This window comes from Puntigrus tetrazona, chromosome 17 (genome assembly GCF_018831695.1).
Source record: "Puntigrus tetrazona isolate hp1 chromosome 17, ASM1883169v1, whole genome shotgun sequence".
In the NCBI taxonomy this organism is placed as follows: domain Eukaryota; kingdom Metazoa; phylum Chordata; class Actinopteri; order Cypriniformes; family Cyprinidae; genus Puntigrus; species Puntigrus tetrazona.
The window spans coordinates 10952339-10971976 of NC_056715.1; the positions used below are offsets into that span (position 1 = coordinate 10952339).

Sequence of the window (19638 nt, forward strand, 5' to 3'; positions counted from 1 at the left end):
GGAAAAGAAAATAATGAAGTCTGTTGATTGTTTTCTCTCGCTCGCGCTCGCTCGCTCTGGTATTAGCCATTGCGATATGCAATATACCCTGTTCCTCTCGTAAACAGTTTTATGCCAAATTTTAATTCAAAAGAAGATGATTTCCTTTAGCAATACACCTGCAGAGAAGAAGAGAGTAATTTGGCAGAACCAGGGGGGAATGCTGGCGGTGGAGGATAACAGTGATCACCGTCATATTCGATAAGGTGAGATTTTTTTTTTTTGCACTGTTCCTCTTAGCATGCTGACGTTCTCTAGTGGAGATCTATATGCCAACGCACCTACTAAATTTTAGTGCAAAATGGCATTGACTCTATTATGTATTTAAAGGTGTTTTAAGGCTTTTTTTCCTCTCCACAAGCCACCTCTGTAATGCAGAATGAGTGCCTTGTTTTGATATTTTCCAAAGGTCAACAGCCTACAGATACAGAGCCGTGCAACGACAGCAAAGGTTAATTGAAATGTAGAAATTATTTTTGGTTATTAAATACCATTGCTGTCAGCGCCCATGCATTTTCACTTTAATTGTCTTTCCAACTAGTTTCCAGCTGATGAGGCTCTCATTCGGTGGTGCAGGTGTATGTCCACGTGTGCAGAGTTCCTCTGAAAAACATCACTGTCACCCATGTGATGCATTCACAAACTTTATCCTCTCTGTGGCATTAAGAACGAGCCACACAGTGTGAGGCCAACTGCTCGCCAAGAAAGGAGAGAGAGGAGCGAAAGGAGGGAGAGGAGAGCAAAGTTTACCTTCCACTTCAGTAGCTCTGTAAAGAGCTGAAGATGAAAGGTGCTATTTGGTTAGTGGGACAAACTGAACTCTGATTCTACAATGAATAGAGCTCTTCATGGCCCAGCATACAGCTCCACACTCGTATTAATGGGACAATTGTATTTCTTCCGTCACATAAAATCTGCAGGTATTGGATACAACTCGCACAGAATAAATAGATTTAACCACGTAATGTAAAGTTCAGATAATGTTAAACCTAGGATTCCGATCCATCTATCTAGAAGTAGGTAGATGTGCTAAATGTAGTGACGATAAAGTAACTAGATTTGGATTTTTTTTCTACTTGCTTCAGTAACAGTAAAGCGCTGTTATTAAAGTAGTTCGCCTCAAAAATGAACATTTGCTGGAAACTGACTTATCCTCATGCCATCCAAAATGTAGTTGAATTTGTTTCTTCATCAGAACAGATGAAGTAGAAAAAAATACAATACCACAATAAATGTATCATTAATATGTACTAACTTGAAACCATTGCTTTCAGCTAAAATATGAGTCCTCTGTGCATATTGCTTTCTCCGGTGATGAAATTGCCTCGTCTGAATCAGACGAGAAATATTCACAGATCAAACACTGTTCATGAGTGAAAACAGAGCAAACTAGTCTAAACAAATACGTCTGTGGATTTTGATAATTACAGTATGCCATTTTTCAGCGTGTAATTATTGATTATGGACTCATATTTTGGCCAGAAGTGATTGTTTTAATTTAATATGGCTTACTGATGCAGGTTTTCACGTCACAAAATTGAGATGAGAGCGACAGTGAACGGATGCTCTCATTCTGACGGCACCCATTCACTGCAGAGGACACACTGCTGAGAAAGTGATGTGATTTCTCCGGACCACTTCAGATAAAGAAACTCATTTACATACTGGATGGCCTGAGCAAATCAATAAATCTTAATTTAGTTTTTTTAAATGAATGAGTCAACTATTCCTTTAACACCCAAGCCGAAGTGATGATCAAACCCGCTCTCCTGAATGGTTTTCGGGATTTTCGGTTCGCTCGTAATGAACATTTGTGCAAATGATTCATTGATTTGACTCCCTGTACTACATTTCTGAATTGGTTATGCAAATGAGAATGTTTTTCTTTTTTTGCTGCATTTAGTGTCTATCAGTCTATGCGGCTATATAGAGAGTTTTGCTTTCTGTTTACATTAAACATTTTTTTCGCCACGCGTCACAAATATCCTTCCTGACATCAGTCTTAGCATAAAGACTCTAATTAGAAAGTCACATGAAGTGAGCCACTGTGTTTCCAGCTTTAAGCACTGTCACATGGCTCAAAAATAGCTGCTGTTTGCTCAGTGTGACTGGGGGGATTTTACCTGTATTTCAGCATATCAAACACCTTTTCAAACCGCTGCTTTGACAAGTTCCTTGGCTGTCGCCCTGGCTCAAGTGACCGTGGCAGGAGCTGTGTATACAAACAGGGTTCTTCAGTTAGTAAATATTTGTCTCGCTGCACATTTAAATTTGAGACTTCACAAAAAAAAGTTTTTGTAGGTAAGAATACTAGTTGCTGCTAGGTTACTAAGAATACACGAACACGCGCTTAACTGTATGACATGATTATGTAATCTACAAATATCTCTATATGTCCATACCTGTATCTGCAACACCTTTAAACCTGAAACAAATCCTACCTGACAATTCATATAATATCTGGCATCAAACAACATGTGACATGTCATGCTTTTACTGCCTGTTTACAAATATACCAATGGCTAAGGTTGCCTTGCTCAGTGTTGTTTACACCAGAGATCCAACAGTATTAATCTCTGCTCACTGAAAAGAATTGGAGCAGACAGCTTGCATGGAAGAAAGCATAAACAAACCTACAGTGGCCTCATGCTTTTACAATAAGTCCTGAGGACAAGATCTGTCAGACACTATCTGCTGACCCAGCCCTCGTCTTAGAAATGTCCTAACATTCTTTAAGATATGTGGCAATTTTTTTTTGTTTTCTGGCCCAAAACTGTTATGTTTAAATACAGTTTAAAAGTTTTTCGTGCCACACGATTCTTCAGAAATCATTTTAATATACTGATTCAGTACTTCAGAAACATTTATTACTGTCCATGTTGAAAACTGTTGTGCTGCTTAATATCTGTGTGCAAACCTTTTTTTTCCCCAATAGTCTTTGATGAAAATGAAAAAAAAAATCTTAAAGAAATGTTAAAAAAGATTAATAAAAATGTAACATTGTGAAGGTGTTTGATATCACTTTTAATCAGTGCAAAATATTAATTTCTTTATAAAAAAAAAAAAAAGGAACAATACTCAAACAATTTAACTCAAATCATTTGAATGATCGTACAAATTGTACTTTGTGAACCGTGGTAGTGCTTTAGTTGCTTTTCCTCAATTTCAACAGCACGAAAGAAACAAACAGCATGAAATTTCAGGACTCTCATAAACTATGTAGGCATTCGAAATGATTGCGACTGGTTAACTGCCATTTTCAATATTTCACTGTCTCTTTGTCTTTGGGGTTTTAGCCAATCAGGAACAATCATAGCTCATCAATGTAGTGCTTCAGAGAGACTGACCAGTGATTACACTCTTACAAGACAAGTGTGTATGCATGTGTGTGTGTGTGTGTGTGTGTGTGTATGTGTGTGTAAGATGTGATGCTTGTGTGTCTGTGAGAGGTTGGGGTCCACAAGCGGGCCTGAACTAACTTTTTTAAATTGTCAACTTTTTTTAATTTATTCTGAAATCATTTATCTGCATCATTTAATGTACAAATGTGCCGAATTTAAATAAGACTAAACAGGAGAATGAAACATTTTAAGCTATTTTCTCTTCTTCTCACTGTACTGATATTTTGAGCATGATGCACGTTTAGTGCATTCTTCATAAATCAATCCCTCATTTTATCTAATTTCCATTTTTTTCTCTGTGGGCAGCAACTACATAGTCATTCTTGTAAATGGTTTGGACTAAGGCTAACCACAATCCAAGCATAAATAAGTATAAAAGTTACCATTACTTCCCTCTTAGCACCTTGGCTAAAATAAACAGTATAATAACAGTATAAATAACACATGTATAAAATCTTCACCTAACAAACCAATGATAAACTTGAAATGTTGGTTTGACACATCCAGAAAAATGCTTTTAAACCTTGAAGTCAAAAAGCAATAGATAAATAGATAGTTAGACAGACAGACAGACAACACTGAGATGTCAAAATGGCACTCGACATTTCTCTTTTAACCGTTCGACAGACTGCTACATGGCCTTTTGCAGTTATTTGTGTTTGTGTTCTTCACCTTTCTGTGACTGCATTTTGGAACAAACAGGTATTTACGGTTCATATTAACCCGACGTGCACCACAGTGTTTGTACCCTGGGAAAGGCCCATTTCCCAGAGGGCTTGCTGGGCCAATCTGGTGGTGTTGTTCCTAACCCTGGGAATCCTTGTCCACATTGTGCACACAGTGAGAAAGGTAATCCGGACGGATGGTCTCCATGAATCACCGGCACATTAAGAGTTTCAGCCCTCTCATTATCCTGCACCACATTTCCCCCAGGGGGCCAGTACTGTGCCTGAGCCTCACCACATACAGCCGCTCATTACCAATCTGCCAACCGAGGCCCGACTCGGCCAGAGTCCCTGGTCTTGCACAGGTAAGGGGCCTGGTTCCTTTCTCCACCTCCATACAACATCTACAGACTCAAGGGTGAACAGAAACAGCATGCCTTTCAAAGGCGCTGCAGGTGTCACCATCCCAGAATCCACCAGCAGAACCCCTCCCCTCACATTTGCTGTCAAGAAACACAGAGGCTGATGGGAGAGCCTGGAATAATGGTGCGGTAAGTGTTTGACTCTCTCGCACATATTCCCTCATGAGAATTTATATTCCCACAATTTTGAGATACTGATATTGGTGGGAGAGTTTGGGTTAAACGGCACTCTACCAATTAGTTTTTTTTTTTTCCCAAGGATGTTTCCCAAGGCAAGGATGACTGTCATAGCATAGCCAAATGTAATGTCTTTTATAAAAGCCTCTTCCTGTAAAAAGGAAGCAAATTTGCTTTTTAATTTTTGTGTTTTGGATTTTTCCTTTTTTTAAGTTTGTATTCAAATGTAGTGACAAAGTTTGAAACTAGCCTCAACTGTAATTAAGGAGCAGAAATGAAATATTTTATTTAAATATTTATTTATTAAATTTTAGAAATAAGCAAATGGTTCACTAGGTAATTTTGCTAAAAATCGGTTCTTAATTCAGAATGTACACTTCCTCTTATTACTGGCTAAAGGATACTATAATAAAGATACACTATACTGAGATTTCTGACTTTTTTTTTTAAGTAGACATTTATTCACAAGAAGAGAAAGTTGGCAATAAGGATTATGTGTGATTATGTCATAAACACACCTAGTTATAGTATGCATGTGTTCATAATGAACAAACAATATAAACAGAGTATCAAGAATCAGATTAGGTGATCAGTCCACACCCCAAATCCCAAACAAACAGTGGATGTTGCACAATTTAAAGCAAAGACATAAGTTCAACCTTCCCTTGTAAAAACAGTACTTATAGGTTTTATATTCCCCACAGATTCAGCAGAGATGCATTTGAGATGCTTGGGAGTCATGTTTGTTTCCAAACACATGGCATTGTTCGGGTGAAACTTGATATCGGTGTGCCAGCTGAGTAAATGCGTGGGTTTTGCAGCTGCCACTAATCCAATGTCTTCTATTCCAAAGCCTAGTTTACCTGCACGGTCAGTACGCATTGTCTTCTACCTATACTTTATCACTTCACCTGACACGAAGGCATGCTTGACTTTCCCAGGCCCTCACTGATCCAATCCAACACTCCCTTGAGTGTAGTTTATAAAGTTCATTTAAGCTCCCTCACTAATGTCTGCTCTGCACTGGACAGATCAGAACATTTAAGATAAATTAAATATTCAGGACTAAATCTACAGGAATATGCTTAAAAAAATAAAAATTAATTATATATATATAAGAGAGAGAGAGAGAGAGTATATATATATATATATATATATATATATATATATATATATATATATATATATATATATATATATATATATATATATATATATATACCAGTGATTTAAAAAAAGTCCTGAATATTTTTTTCAATTTATAAAATAAATATTTATTGAGAACATATTTGCGTCATTTCTGAACGATCATGCAACCCTGAAAACTAAAGGCTGTTAAAAATGCTTTGCTTTGCAATCACAGCACTTTTTTTTAAAATAGTAAAACAGAATACATTTTCAATTTGATTAATATTTGACAATAGTTTTCTTTTTATACATTTTCTATCAAATAAATACAGCCTTGGTGAGCATGTTTAAAACATGCAAAAATCTTAATTTTTCCAAACTTTTAGACCATACATGCATTGCACATATTACTACAGAACACACACACACAACATTGGATTTGCATCACTAATGACACTCTGCAATTTAAACAAAATGTGTGGCAAGCACTTTACATATGGTTTGAGGATGTTGCTCACACGAGTCAAACCCCTCTAAGAGAAGGATAACTCAGAGTTAGCTCATGACAATCTCTCATCAGGTTATTATCCCATTAATTTCCGTGAATAAGCCATCTGATGAAGAAGTCATGCTACTGTTAAACACTCACTTCTCAGGGTCTAGTGGTCTCAGGGGATCTGACCTCCACAGAGTGGACTGTTGATGTGTTTGAGCCAGCTGCTTACATGTTACATGAATTTCACGCTTTCTTAAGCTTACATATAACAAGTATTTTGATGTTGTAGAGTTAACGAATAGCTTTAAATGCAATTACCTAAAAACATACAACGTGAATTCTCCTAGAGAGGTGTACCTTTATGTTACATTTAATTTGGCAGAATTAAGCAGGATGCATAAAATGTTCAAAAATACAGCCTAACATTAAATTCTTTCTACAGTTATATTTCATGCTACCTTTAAAATCTGTTAAATACGCTAATATTAACATAATTTACTATCCACTATCCATTTACTATGAGACCAATGCACGGAGTGGCAAGAGTTAATTCTGTCAAATAGCATCACGTTAGCAGCGCTAAACATGGATCGGGGCAAAACAAGTATCTTAATGCCATGACTGACAGATGGCTGTCAAATCAGATGAGAGTGATAAGTGCCTTGCCGTTTTGAAAAAAACAACTTCCTCTTCGTGACCCTCTGACCCTTGACCTCTAACCTGACTCTTGTTCTGTTTTCTTAGCTCACAGAGGGGATTCTCCACAGGTGCAGGACCAAGAGGTCACAGAGTGTGTAGCAAGTGACCACCAATTGATGCCCCTCCCAAACAAGCAGAAAGCAATGGGGATCTGACCCATGGGCTTTGTCCCTGCTCTGTGTCATTGTGAGAAAGAAAGATGATGATATTGAATGACTCCAAGGAGGTAACAGCATATTTCGAGCCCAAGCAAACAAGCATCACACTGAAGCCAAAGGTGAAAGCGTAAGAACCTATTTAAAGAAATAAACAAACACTATTCTACTGCGATTCAGCGTCGGAGATAATTACTGGCCATAACGTGCAGAATGATTTAATTTCAAACGTTAGCTTCTTGGTTAAAGTGCTTTTAATTTTACTGCACTCATTACTCTCTTCCATTATCTGTGCAGACTATATACTAATTTGTAGATTCTGTTACTTTCATTTATTTGCGCGTTCGATCAAGCATGTCAGAGCTGCCAACGGGGCTATTTTATACTACAACATGTATCCGAAAAGACCTCTGCATTTCAAGCAAAAATAAAACGTTATTCCCCAGTCCCTTCCTGTGGCTAGACAGGTACACAAACATAAATGCAACATACATACAGCGAAATCACCAGTAAAAGGTAGCTTGGCAACTTGGAGGTCGATAGCCTAGTAATAGTGCAGCTCCTTGTTCTGACAAGTCAGTAATTAATTCTCAGGGTTAGGTGATTTTTTCGCGACTTTGGATTGGTAACACATGCGTGATGCCAAATTGAATGATTGGATTTATTTAAAGCGGTTGTCGGTCGAGTTTGGCCAAATCGGTGGGTGGGTTTTGGGAAAACTTGGTTTTGGGCATTATTTGTCAGTGCTCAATCAAAGCGTCGCTTACCTGCTTGAGTGGTGATTTCAAAGGCTCCGTCCCCCTTCAGTGAGACAAATGAATGAGTGCATGTTAAAACAGGCATGTTCGAGCCATTTAAGAAGTGTGAGCCACACTTCAACCATATCAAAGCAAATAACAACAATTATTTCTCTCTTTCAAACCCTGGCGATTATTTGTACTTATAGAGGTGTAATGAATAATAGCAGTTTACTAGAGGAGGGGAGGGCTCTTTCTCCCACCGGAGAGAGGAAGAATGAATTAATAGGCATCACACCACTCAGCACAGTGCGTGGTAGAGGAACAGCATGATTACAGTATGCTATCAAGAAAATTAGTTGTTTCATTTGAGTATATCCCCAGCATGCCGAAGCAACATAACAACTTGCTTTTGTTTACAGAATGCTTCATTATGTAAAGACAAGCTCAAGATTCCAAACACCTGCTACCACCAAATCACATATTCAATTATTGTGCTTGCTTAAGATCATCCAAATATTTTGTCCACTTACCAAGAGCAAAAACAGTACTAAAGTGATTATGGCTGTGGAGTCAAATTTCTGCTCTGAAGCAGCAGGGCTAGGGAATAGCGTGGCAGCAAACCTTTGTGAAATTGACTCGCGTGTATCTCTAGAGGTCGTCTAGCGGGGTCGGAGGTCGCAACCTGTGGTCATTATTCACCCATAAAGTACTTTGATGAGTAATGCGACACTTTGTCGACAAGGTTTTCAGATAATTGTCCCAACAAAATACAGTGATTGAGTTACTCCCGGAAGGCACGACATTATGATAGAGACATGTTTTTATCATCTGAATTTTAATTTTGCGTGTGTCCATTTCACTGCAGTGCAGCAATGCATTTATGGGCAACTGAGGGAGCTGACGTACAAGTAGTAGACAAGAGTGATTAAAAAAGAAAAAAAAAAAAAAGAAACGGCTTTGACTTTTTTGTTTGTATAGAGGGACTTCAAGAATGTGCTGGCTAATTATAAAAATAAACATGGAGGTTTTCAGATGATTGCCCCAGCTAAATATAGTGATTGACGTGACTTCTCTTTTTTTTTTTAACAATCTGCATTTTAATTGCTTAATTTTGTGTGTGCATCGATTTGACAGCATGCATGCAATGTTTTTATGGGCTATTGAAGAGTTCATATGCATGAATAGTCATCAAGAGTGATAAAAAGAAACGGCATGAGATTTCTTGATAGTGACATAATTTTTTTTGACAATCTGGATATTTATGAGCACATGCACAAATAAAACGTAAATTTTTTGACTCGCTATTATAGAAGGAATTCTTTGGTCATCTGTTCTATTATAACATCAATTATAAAAATGGAGCATAGACATGCCGGTAGAATTGGCCAGTTGAATGGTTGAGCTAAGCAGCCTTTATCTTTTGGAACAAGCTCCTTCCTAACTTTCACTCTGAGCTCCATTTAGCATATTGTGTTATGGCGCGGCATTAATTTTGCTGACTTCATATAGAGTCTGTACTCGGGGGTCTCACAGAGGCCAGGTTTTTCACTGAGCTATTGTGTGGAGATGGAGGGCACCATCGAGAGATCTGCCAAGGTTGCCTTGTGTGTTTTTTGACTGACAGGAGGCCTGCGGAAACGGGGTGAGATTGGGGGAAAGGCATTGCAATGGGAACTACACTCAAGATTTGAATTGCCTTCTCCACTCCAATCAGCTTGGTGCAAGTTAAATGAAGTGCCTTTGCCGCTCCCCCTCCATCCCTCTCACTCCCCATCTGCAGAAAGAGCCCATGCAGGAGGCTGACAGCGCTACAATCAGTTTGCCATTCACCGCTGCCCCTATTTTAACTTGTATGTGTGGAAATGGCATTGATTGTTAACTCCGACCTTAGCAATTAGAGCCAAGAGAAATATTTGAAGAGTTTCGAACGGAGCCTCACGAGTGTTTTAAAGACAGATCAGTTAAGCATTAAGGGAAGGGAAACACCGTGTTTGTTTTCGCCCATCTACCGGCATTGTTTCCATCGAGTTTGGTGGCGAAAACCGGGGGGCGTCTTTGAGGCGACGAAACGCGCGTCTCGCTCGCGTCAGCGGGGGGATCGCGCGGGAGCCCGAGCGACGGAGTCTGCTATTAAAAGATGTACAAGGAAAATGTACTATTTAAACAAATACTTCCCCTCGATTGCACACACAAACACATGCAAATGCATTGACGCTCACAATGGATAACTCGGGCTCAGTGTAGGAACAGGAGGTGCTGACTGAAGTATTTGTTTAAATGAATCGGCGCTATGAAAAAACAGATGCAGCAATTAGGAGCCCCATTGCCGCACACCGGAGACATGACAAGAGTGCATGACAGTGGCTTTCACCCTCACTCCCCCTTGTCTTCAACATGAGTCCTCTAACAATCCCTGTCAGGAACACTCTTTGAGAAGTGCTTGCACCAGACAATGGCTCTTCACCCTTATTTTGTGCTCTAAGTAGTGCTGCAGAATGCTGGAAGGAGCTGAAAACAGGCAGTAATGTGAGAAAGACGGGCAGCCATTGTGGGAAGTGTGAAAACCAGAAGGACCCTTTTCAGAGGCTCGCCTGAAAGTGCTATGAAGACCTTTAGTCCTTTGCTCTCCCTGAATCCCCAATTAGACAAACATTAACATCAATTAAGCCTTTATAGGACACAGGTTCCATATAATTACCTTAATGGGTTGACGCTTTCTTTAGCAGCAATTTCTTAAACAAACTTGAGCCTTTGTGTGACGGGCTAAGAAAATTTTCAGCAGGGAGTATTTGCTTTTGTCAGGCTTTCTAAAGAGACAGACGAATTGTTCTATTTAACAACAAACACCTTCAGAGAGGAGCCTCAAGCAGGCCCAGTTCCCACCACATCTGACTCGACCGTTCCAAGCTGATTATCCAGCGGAGACAAAAAAATCTGACCAGCCGGGAGAGTGAGGACACATGCGGTGAGGGGCAGCACACAAAAGGGCCCAGTGAGCCCAGCCCAGCTATGTGAGCAGAGCACCAGAGAAAGAGCCCCTCCACTTGAATTAGCTCTCTATTTAATGTCCCAAAGAGCCAGATCCGTTCCCTGTCTGAGAAACAAAGGGGGACGAATTAGAAAAACAGGATCTCTCTTCATAAAACAAGGCAAATTCGCACTGGCGAATCGCAAAGGAGGCGCAGTTAATTAAACGCAGACCCCGTTTTGTTCTTCCCCTTCCTGTCCTGCTGCCCATTATCTTCTGTAATCTGTAACGAGGCAGGTTGTGGTGGAGAGAGAGGGAGAAAAAAAATGTCACGGCATCAATCATAACCTTTTATTCATGCTTCAATAGAACTTACATGTCACAAACACGCTTATTGAATTATAAATATGGTCGAGAAGAGAATACACCCCAATATACTTAGTATAACCAGAAGAAGCCAAAGAAAAACCCGCTCTGACAAGGGTGCTTGAATTGAGAATTTTGGAACAAATTGCTCACGAATCAGTAGCACAAACAACACTTTAATCACGGATATTTTTATTCTACTGGCACTGTGTGTCCCTAAAGTGTGATGATTTTATATTCAGCCGCATAATAGCTTGTGCCGCAGTTCTTTACATTCACTTTTGAATGTGGTTTGATATACTGACTGCTAAAGTTTTGGCACTATAAAATACCCACTTTCTGTGACCATTATCAGTAACAAGAAATATTATAGTTTTATTTCTCGCACACAAACAGGTGTGGGTACGTGGTCAAGCACTGATGAGAGTGGGATATATTAGGTGGCAATTGGCCTCTAGAGGGCAATGGTTCCATAGCCCACTCAGTCAGCCAACACCAGGCATCACATGTGTCTGCCCCTAATGTGACAAGGGCTAAATATGTAAATCATGCTATTTGGCATCTATAATTGGACATACTCTTCTAAATCCTCTCTAAATATGGAAAGCTGTGTAAACCACCACACAGACATTAGCGTATATACATTAAATCTACATTAGCGTATACATATTAGAAGCTAGCAAATCATGTCACCTTTCATTGAAAATAAACTGTGAGTCTTTATAATAATTGTGACGTGTGTGAAACCTTGCTAATGGGAAGTGATTCATTATATCACCTCCAGTCTTCAAAAAATCACAGTCCAGAGGGTGGTATTGTTATTTGTCTCACACCTTAACAGTTGATGGAGTTGCAGAATGAAACACAAAACTGATAGCATGGTGAAAAATTAAAAGCTAGCTTCTTCAGAGGTGGAATTTGATAAATGGCATTTAATAAACCTTTTTAATAAAGTATGTTTATTGTATTTTATTTTTTGACATCTCTGAATAAATGTTTCCAACTGAGTCTCTGTAAACTATTATAAAAAATTAACATGGCAAAATGTAGCCAAATATTCACACTTGGAATCGTTTTGCCATCAGTTTTGGTGAAACTACACATACCAGGCTTTGTCTGTGATACTAGGCTTTGTCTGTTTGTTCTGAGATCTAACACGGGTTTGGACACAATCTGAGGAACATTCAACAGACAATTATGTCTCAATGCAATGCCGTTGCTGTGACTGTGAGAATTTCTTAATTCAAAACAAAAGCTTTCCAGCCAAAATCATGATGCTGGCAGCCAGTAAAAAATGAAAATATTTTGAAATGTAAAATAAGACAGAGCTACTGATGTGAAAAACAATAATTGCACAAAATTGTCTTATTAGAGAAAATAACTTGAATATATCACGTATTAATCTGCCACAGTTGGCATACCAAGCAATGGTAATTTAAAATTTTGAAATATTATATAGCTATAAAGTTCTCTATGGATACATTTGAATCTGCAAATTAATGAAGCTTTAAAGAGGTTAAAAACATTTTATTTGCTATTTTTAATCTCAGCTGAAAATATTTTTAGATTCTGCTGCTGCTCCATAGATTTGTGCAAATACGAGACAAATTTTGCAGCAGGTTTTAAAAAACATTTTTATGTCTTAATTTTGCTCTTTTGTCTTGGTTGTTACTTTTACCTAAGGATTTCTGTGTGTAAAGTCAAATCATTGATGATGGACACGCAGCGATACAGTCTTTGTATTTAAAGCAACAAATGTCACAACAATTGAAACTCGGTTTCCCTTCGTGACTGTATGAATCCTTCAACCCATAGGAGTTAATTTCTCTTGGACTAATCATTTATCGTCAGCTCTTTTTTTTTTTTTTTTTTTTTTTGAGAAATATCATTCACATTCTGTCAAAATCCCATAGTAATTAATGTATATTTAGATTACATTAACAACCAGAAAGTGGTAAAGCTCATGGTACTGGGCTAGGTGAATTGACAGTTCAATTGGAAATCCCAGCATGATCAGTCTAATGACTGACAAAAAAAGACAAAAGAATATTACGACTCTTTGTTGAAGCTCTATGTTTTCTAATAACCTCAAATCAATTGGAAATTGATTGCTTAATAACCATTTATTCAATCGCATAGTAAATAACATTTTTAGAACTGTAAAATAAGGTCCTAATAATTACCCTCTGCCATATTCTCTCAACTAATCTGTGTGAATTTATGCCTTAATTCAATATGCCCTTTTGTTCTAACCAGTAAAAAGAGGACTAAAATGGATGTGGTTATTAGCTTTGGCTCCTGCTGTAAGCATTTATTACTGAAATAATTTTATCTAGCGAATAATCAGCCAGTGAAATAGCTTTATCTAATGGATTTTTCTGGTTACATGGATTCTTCAGCTTTTACGAGTGGCACCCTCAACCTCTCCCCCACAGAAAAGAGTCCTGCTTAAGCCCAGAGACTTGCTCTAAACCACAGCTTGTCCAATCAAACCTGCTCTGTGCAGCCTGCAGTATTACATTTCCAACACCGTTAGCCTAACGAATGAATACACATGCACTTAGATTACAAACACACTTTCATTCACGTTAAAATCTCCCGGACAATATTCATTTGTAGCCCATCTACTTCCTGGTCGGATACACAGAGTGATAATAGCCGCCACCTTTAAAAGTCATGCTCCAAGGCTTAATCTTTACAAGCAGTAAGTGGCTACATGTCCTACAAATGCGGCGAGGTGATTTTTATCTAGGAGAAGAATGCCACTTGTGTTCAGGTGGTAAAGTAGTTACAGAGACTGGAATTACATGGTGAAACAATCCTGAGCTCTGTGTCTGTGCTTCTCCACTCACCGTGACATAGTGGCAAAGCCTGTCGCTGGAGCCATTTAATCAATGCGTTTTAAATACATCCAAATGTTTAGTGATTAATGACTATATGCTACATCATACATCATAGCTGTAGTGCACCATTTATCATATATCCTTTTTCTAAGAACACGTTGTCTTATTAATTTACCAGAAAAATACAATTCTGGAATTTCTTCTTTCTTCTCTGGAACACTAAAGGTGGTGTCAGTGCTGTTGACAGAAAATTTTGTTTCTGGGTAAACTATCAGTTAAAAATTCTAAAGCTGTATAATTTTTTTACAAAAACTAATTAAATGTCGCATGCATTCCTAGAAATCATAAGATATTATTCTTTGTGTGCAGATAATTTCTGTTCAATCCACTTGGGAAAGTGTGCAGATGCCGCTATCTAAAATAAATGTTTCAGTGTTCTTCCCATCAAGCGGATGATTGATGTCGCCTCATTTCTGTTGGTGACCGAGTTAATACGCAACATAAATAAAGCTTGAAAACAGCTCCAGTCCGCATTTGCTCAACTAAATAAACACATCAGCACAATCTGTCAAGTCTTCAAATAGTCATTGTGGTCGACTTGCCAAAAAGGGCTGGAAGCGCGTGGTCTTTTTTTTGCCGAGTATCGGGCGTGCTTCTTTAGGAAGTGTTCAAACATGGCACCTCTCTATCTCCATTCACACCCTCTCCTCCTCATCACCTGAACTGTCTGATGCCTGTCAATCTGGAGCCGTGGGAGGATATGAAAGACGGCTTTGAGTTGTGGTGGCGTTGATGGGGAAGGGATGGAGAATAGCACACCAGTGGTGCCAGCAAGAGAAATGGTGCGGATTCTTCATTCCTCCCCATCAGCACCCAGGGCACTGTGAGGCTCTTTTAAAAGAGCAGATTGACTCCCTCTGCCCCCCTCTTGAATGAAACCCCAACCCTGAGCAGATGTCAGAGATGGGAGCCAGAGACGGGCCGCTGAGCCGGCCACGAGGTGTGAGGCTTTGTGACAGGTCCGCTGCTAAAGGACCAGACACAGCGGGGTTTTTAGCACATCCATTGGATATCTGAAGTCCCTCAGAAATGGATGGAAGGGCCATCGAGAGAGGGGGTTGGGGGGTGGAGCGCGGGGTGTTTCATTGTGAGAACCCCACCGGCTTCATTTAGCCAATGTTTACAGATGTATCCTGGGCCGCAGGAGAGCAGTTCAGCATCATGTCAAAACTACGATCGGTTTTCAGAATTGGCACTGCTGCGACGGAGGAACAGAGAGTCGCTCGGAGGTTAAGAAAACGATCCGTTTCCAAACGGATGAAGGCTAACCCAAAAGACTGATGCTTAATGCGTATAATCCTGCGAATAAACAAACCTCGGCGAGCGTCCCCTTCCGCGCAGCAGCCTTGCGCTTCTTCGAGTCGTCCAGCCTTGCCAAAACGTCTCACGTATCCCTAAGAAAATAAAGAATTCGTTCAATTAGTCGCTGTGTTGACCACAACCGAAGCCCTTAATGCGAGCATGTGTGTCTCCCCAGAGCTGGTGGGCGACTTACGAGCAGAAAACATTTCAACATGGCACTCCATTTTACCAACTGATGGCAGGAACAGAATGTCTGTTATCATTTATGTATTCACGGTTGATTCTGTGAATGTAAGGGCTGAGAGCAAACGTTACGCTGCGCAGTGGCTGTGTGTACTAACCGAGTGGGATACTGATGATCATTTGCTTTGATATCAGAGTTTACTAATCACTCGAGGTGATGGGACTCGGAATTATTTCACTCCATCTGGAGTTCAACAACAGCAGATTTCGCATGCTAGTATTACTGTCTTTAAGGAGCAGTATGGATCGTTGTGAATGTGTGTGTGTGTGTGAGTGTTTGTGTGACTCGTTGTGTGTGTGTGTGTGTTCCTTGTGGAATAACGTACCCCCTGAGGTGCTCTATCTCAGACAATACCTATCCATATCCCTTTTCTGGCGCATGTAGAGGCCCAGATGGTTTAGTATTCACTTCTCTGCCAAGCAGATGGACCTGCAATGTACTTCAATGGTCTCAATTATATATGCACACAACTACAGAGAAGGAAACCAGAAGCAGAGAAGTTTAGGACCATGATTTCTCATATTGGCCACCCACCAAGCTTGGAGACCTCAGTGATGTCAATGTGTTCGAATGTTATGTGTAATTAATAGAAAAATGTACATCCCCCAGGTGCTGCTTTTCTTCATTGAAACGACACAAAAAACATTTGCCACAGTAGTTGCCAACAGATACATTTTGTAAATTTGAAGAATGAGTAATTTTTTTTGTTGTAATAACCGAGGAATAGGGCTAGCAACCACAGAAAAATAAAGAAAATCAACAACCCATCTAAGTGTTACTGAGGAAAAAAAGAAGGTGAAATTCCCAACCTAATAAAGCTGAAAAGCCGTTAACTCACCAACACAAAAATGCTCTGTGTGGTACTTCACAGCCATTACATTGCAGCATGTACCACATTTTGGACTCGCTCTTGCCTTGTGGACATAATAGAGGGTATCTATGTTGCTGTTATGTTTGGTTCTCAGTATCTTCAAGTGCAAACACTGGCCAAACTGATGTAAACACTTTCTGTTTTAATAGAGACCGGTCAGGCCCAGCCTAATTGGCCTCTGTTGATGGACAAACCCCAAACGGAGAAACCTGAGAGACATGGAGAGGATTTTCTTCACTCTTGATTCAGACACTGCGACTGCCTAATTCCTGAGGCTATTTTTCACCATCAGAATGATGCATAATATCAATGATATTTAAAATATATGTAATCGATTCAGCAATTTAAAATAATTTTTAAAGCCACGCAATTTTGAGCTGTTTTATTTTGATAAAGACCACGGTGGGAGTATTTTTAAATTGTATTCACATTTTCGGTATTTAATTTTATTTTAATTTGTATATTGTGTGCAGTTCCTTATTGGTCGTAGCAATCCAGCTTAGTAAGTAAACCATGCCATGTTAAAAATCACAGGCATAATTCTCCAACATCTACAGCAAGACAAATGAGTGTTAGCATTGCTACTTATTGTGCAGACATGTCAACGCTTGTTTTCTTCATGCATTGAAATTTCACTGTAAAAACCTGTCAAATGAAACTTCAGTATTTTTGGTTAAACAAATTCTCAGATGGGCGTCACTTAGACAACACATAGTTTTCTGCTGAAGCCAGCTGCATTCTACATTGTGTTACCAATAAATACAGTCTATAGAGTTGTCTCAGCTGTCACCTACTTATAGCTACAGCATATAAAAATATATCATTCTTTTCCATGCTAGAGTTCAGCAATTTCCAAAAGCGGCTTTGGATCTGTCTGTAGTTGCAAACAGTTGACGGGTCAGTGGACTCTCTGCACTAACCTCTTGAAGGCAGGCATCAGACACTGTGTAATTAGATGACTGTAATTACCACTATGCCATTTCAAATGTCCAGCGTTCCTGCATTATAATCAAAAAGCAACAAACACCCAAAGCCACCTGGAGAGGTCAGTGCGCATTTACTAAAAAGGGAAGACTTCTTCAAATGACAAATAAAAAGCAGTCTAGACGTTGACTTATTCTTGTTATTGCTCTGCATGGGAACAACAATGTTTTGTTTCACGTCTGTGAATGAACCAATGAACTTGATGACAAATATCTACATAACTATAAATCTATAATCAACCTCTATATTGTCAAATTCTGTATTCTTAAATGAGCTAGACCAAAATACTAAAAAATACAAAACAATAATATTGTAATTTATAGTAAATAGGTCACAGTGTTTTTTAACCATACTATAATAAAGCACATTAATTACTTTGTTGTGGTAATTGTGTAGTTGCCTTGGTAATATAACAGCTATAGTAATATAAGCAAATTACTTTACCCAAAATTAGGTATATTATACTACAATACACTACAGTTTACTGTAGTGAGAAAAAAATTATACTATAATATTTATTACTTTTTATCACTTAACTATAGCTAATAATCTGTAGCATACATTAAGAAAATGTTGCAAATACTAGGCTATAATATATAGGCCTACAACATAGCACACTTTGTATGGTTCAAAAACATTATAATAATTACTATAATTTTTTTTTCATGTGTGTGGCAAATTATTATACCAAATAATTGTAAGCCTAATCTTGTTAATTTAGTTGTTCACACAGATGATGATCGAATGAGTAGACTAAATAATGGTCGTTTTAACTAATCGTTATCCCTATGTTTCATTACCTGTTTAGAAGGCGTCACTGCTGCAGTAAGTACGTGGCCAAATTGTTAAACCATTAAACAATGTAATCGAATTAATTACATGATATGCTAATTAACCGTGTTTATCTCGTTTAAAAAATATATATAAATAAAAACAAGCACAGGAATACGATGAAATAAATGAGGAAATGAGCTCGCACGTGTGTACTATTTTTTAATCGTTAGTTCTTTTAGGCTGTTCGGCGTCGCTGTTGCGGTTCTAACTTTATTAGCCTAGGCGGCTAACGCTAGGCCTAAACTACTTATTTAAAAATATGGTAATCGAAGTAATTGCGCTACATTATTTGCTGATTTTTTTAAAAAACCGTATTTATCTAAATTAAATACATATTTCATTTATTTATTTATTTTAGAAAAACTCACACCGAGGAAGGTGGTGAAATTGAGGAGGAAGTAATCTCGTTATTTTAGGTTACCTGTTTGGCGTCGCTGTTGCGGCTCGGCGTCTCGTGAAGTTAGCCGCGTTTTGAAATGGCGTGTCAAGTCTAAAGCACTAATGTTTGTAAGTATGCGTCTCCAGACTACTTTTGGGTACAATTTCGCTTCTTTTCTTTTTTTTAACGGAATATCCTCGGCTGTGTGTAACTTACTTCCAGATTCATTCATTCTGAAGGTAGGGAAATTTACTTCCTTATTTAGATACAGGTCTTTGAAATGATTTTTATATATATATATATATATATATATATATATATATATATATATATATATATATATATATATATATATATATATATATATTGTACATTTACTGGGTTTAACACAAACGTTTTAATCGTACAATATTAAAATGCTAAGCCAGTCCTGCTTTCCATTACGTAATATATCCTACTGTTTTGCATGTCCATAAAACAAACTTCAAAAAGAAGATAATGTCCAATTACTACTACCAGCAACTTCAAAGTTAGTGCCAACTACACTTTCCCACTGTGTATCCTCCCACAATATCTAAATATGGCTAGATAATTAGAAACCATTGTGTAACATAAATAAATACATCTTAAAAACTAGGTAGTACAAGTTAGAACATCGAGACATTTTATCCTAACTACAAGCATAAGCTTTGAATCCAAAAGCAAGCTGAGGCTCAGACATCCGTATGTCTGCATAGCTTTCCTTTACGTCTGCACCCTTTTCACAAGTGCTTTCTGAATGAGCTCCTGTGTCTGATTCCAGCTATGACTTCCTCGTCAAGCGTCTGCTTCAGCACACACATCAGCACCCTGCTGTACCATTGTG

At 38.5% G+C, this 19638-nt stretch overlaps 1 long non-coding RNA gene across 1 annotated transcript; it reads right to left on the bottom strand.

Moving 5' to 3' along the window:
* Positions 1-2197: 2197 nt before the first annotated feature.
* Positions 2198-18948, bottom strand: LOC122361546. Its single transcript, XR_006252979.1, has 3 exons — positions 18816-18948; positions 15475-15553; positions 2198-2251 (listed from the first exon to the last, which is right to left on the bottom strand). It is a non-coding gene; the product is annotated as an uncharacterized LOC122361546 (long non-coding RNA).
* Positions 18949-19638: the final 690 nt, after the last annotated feature.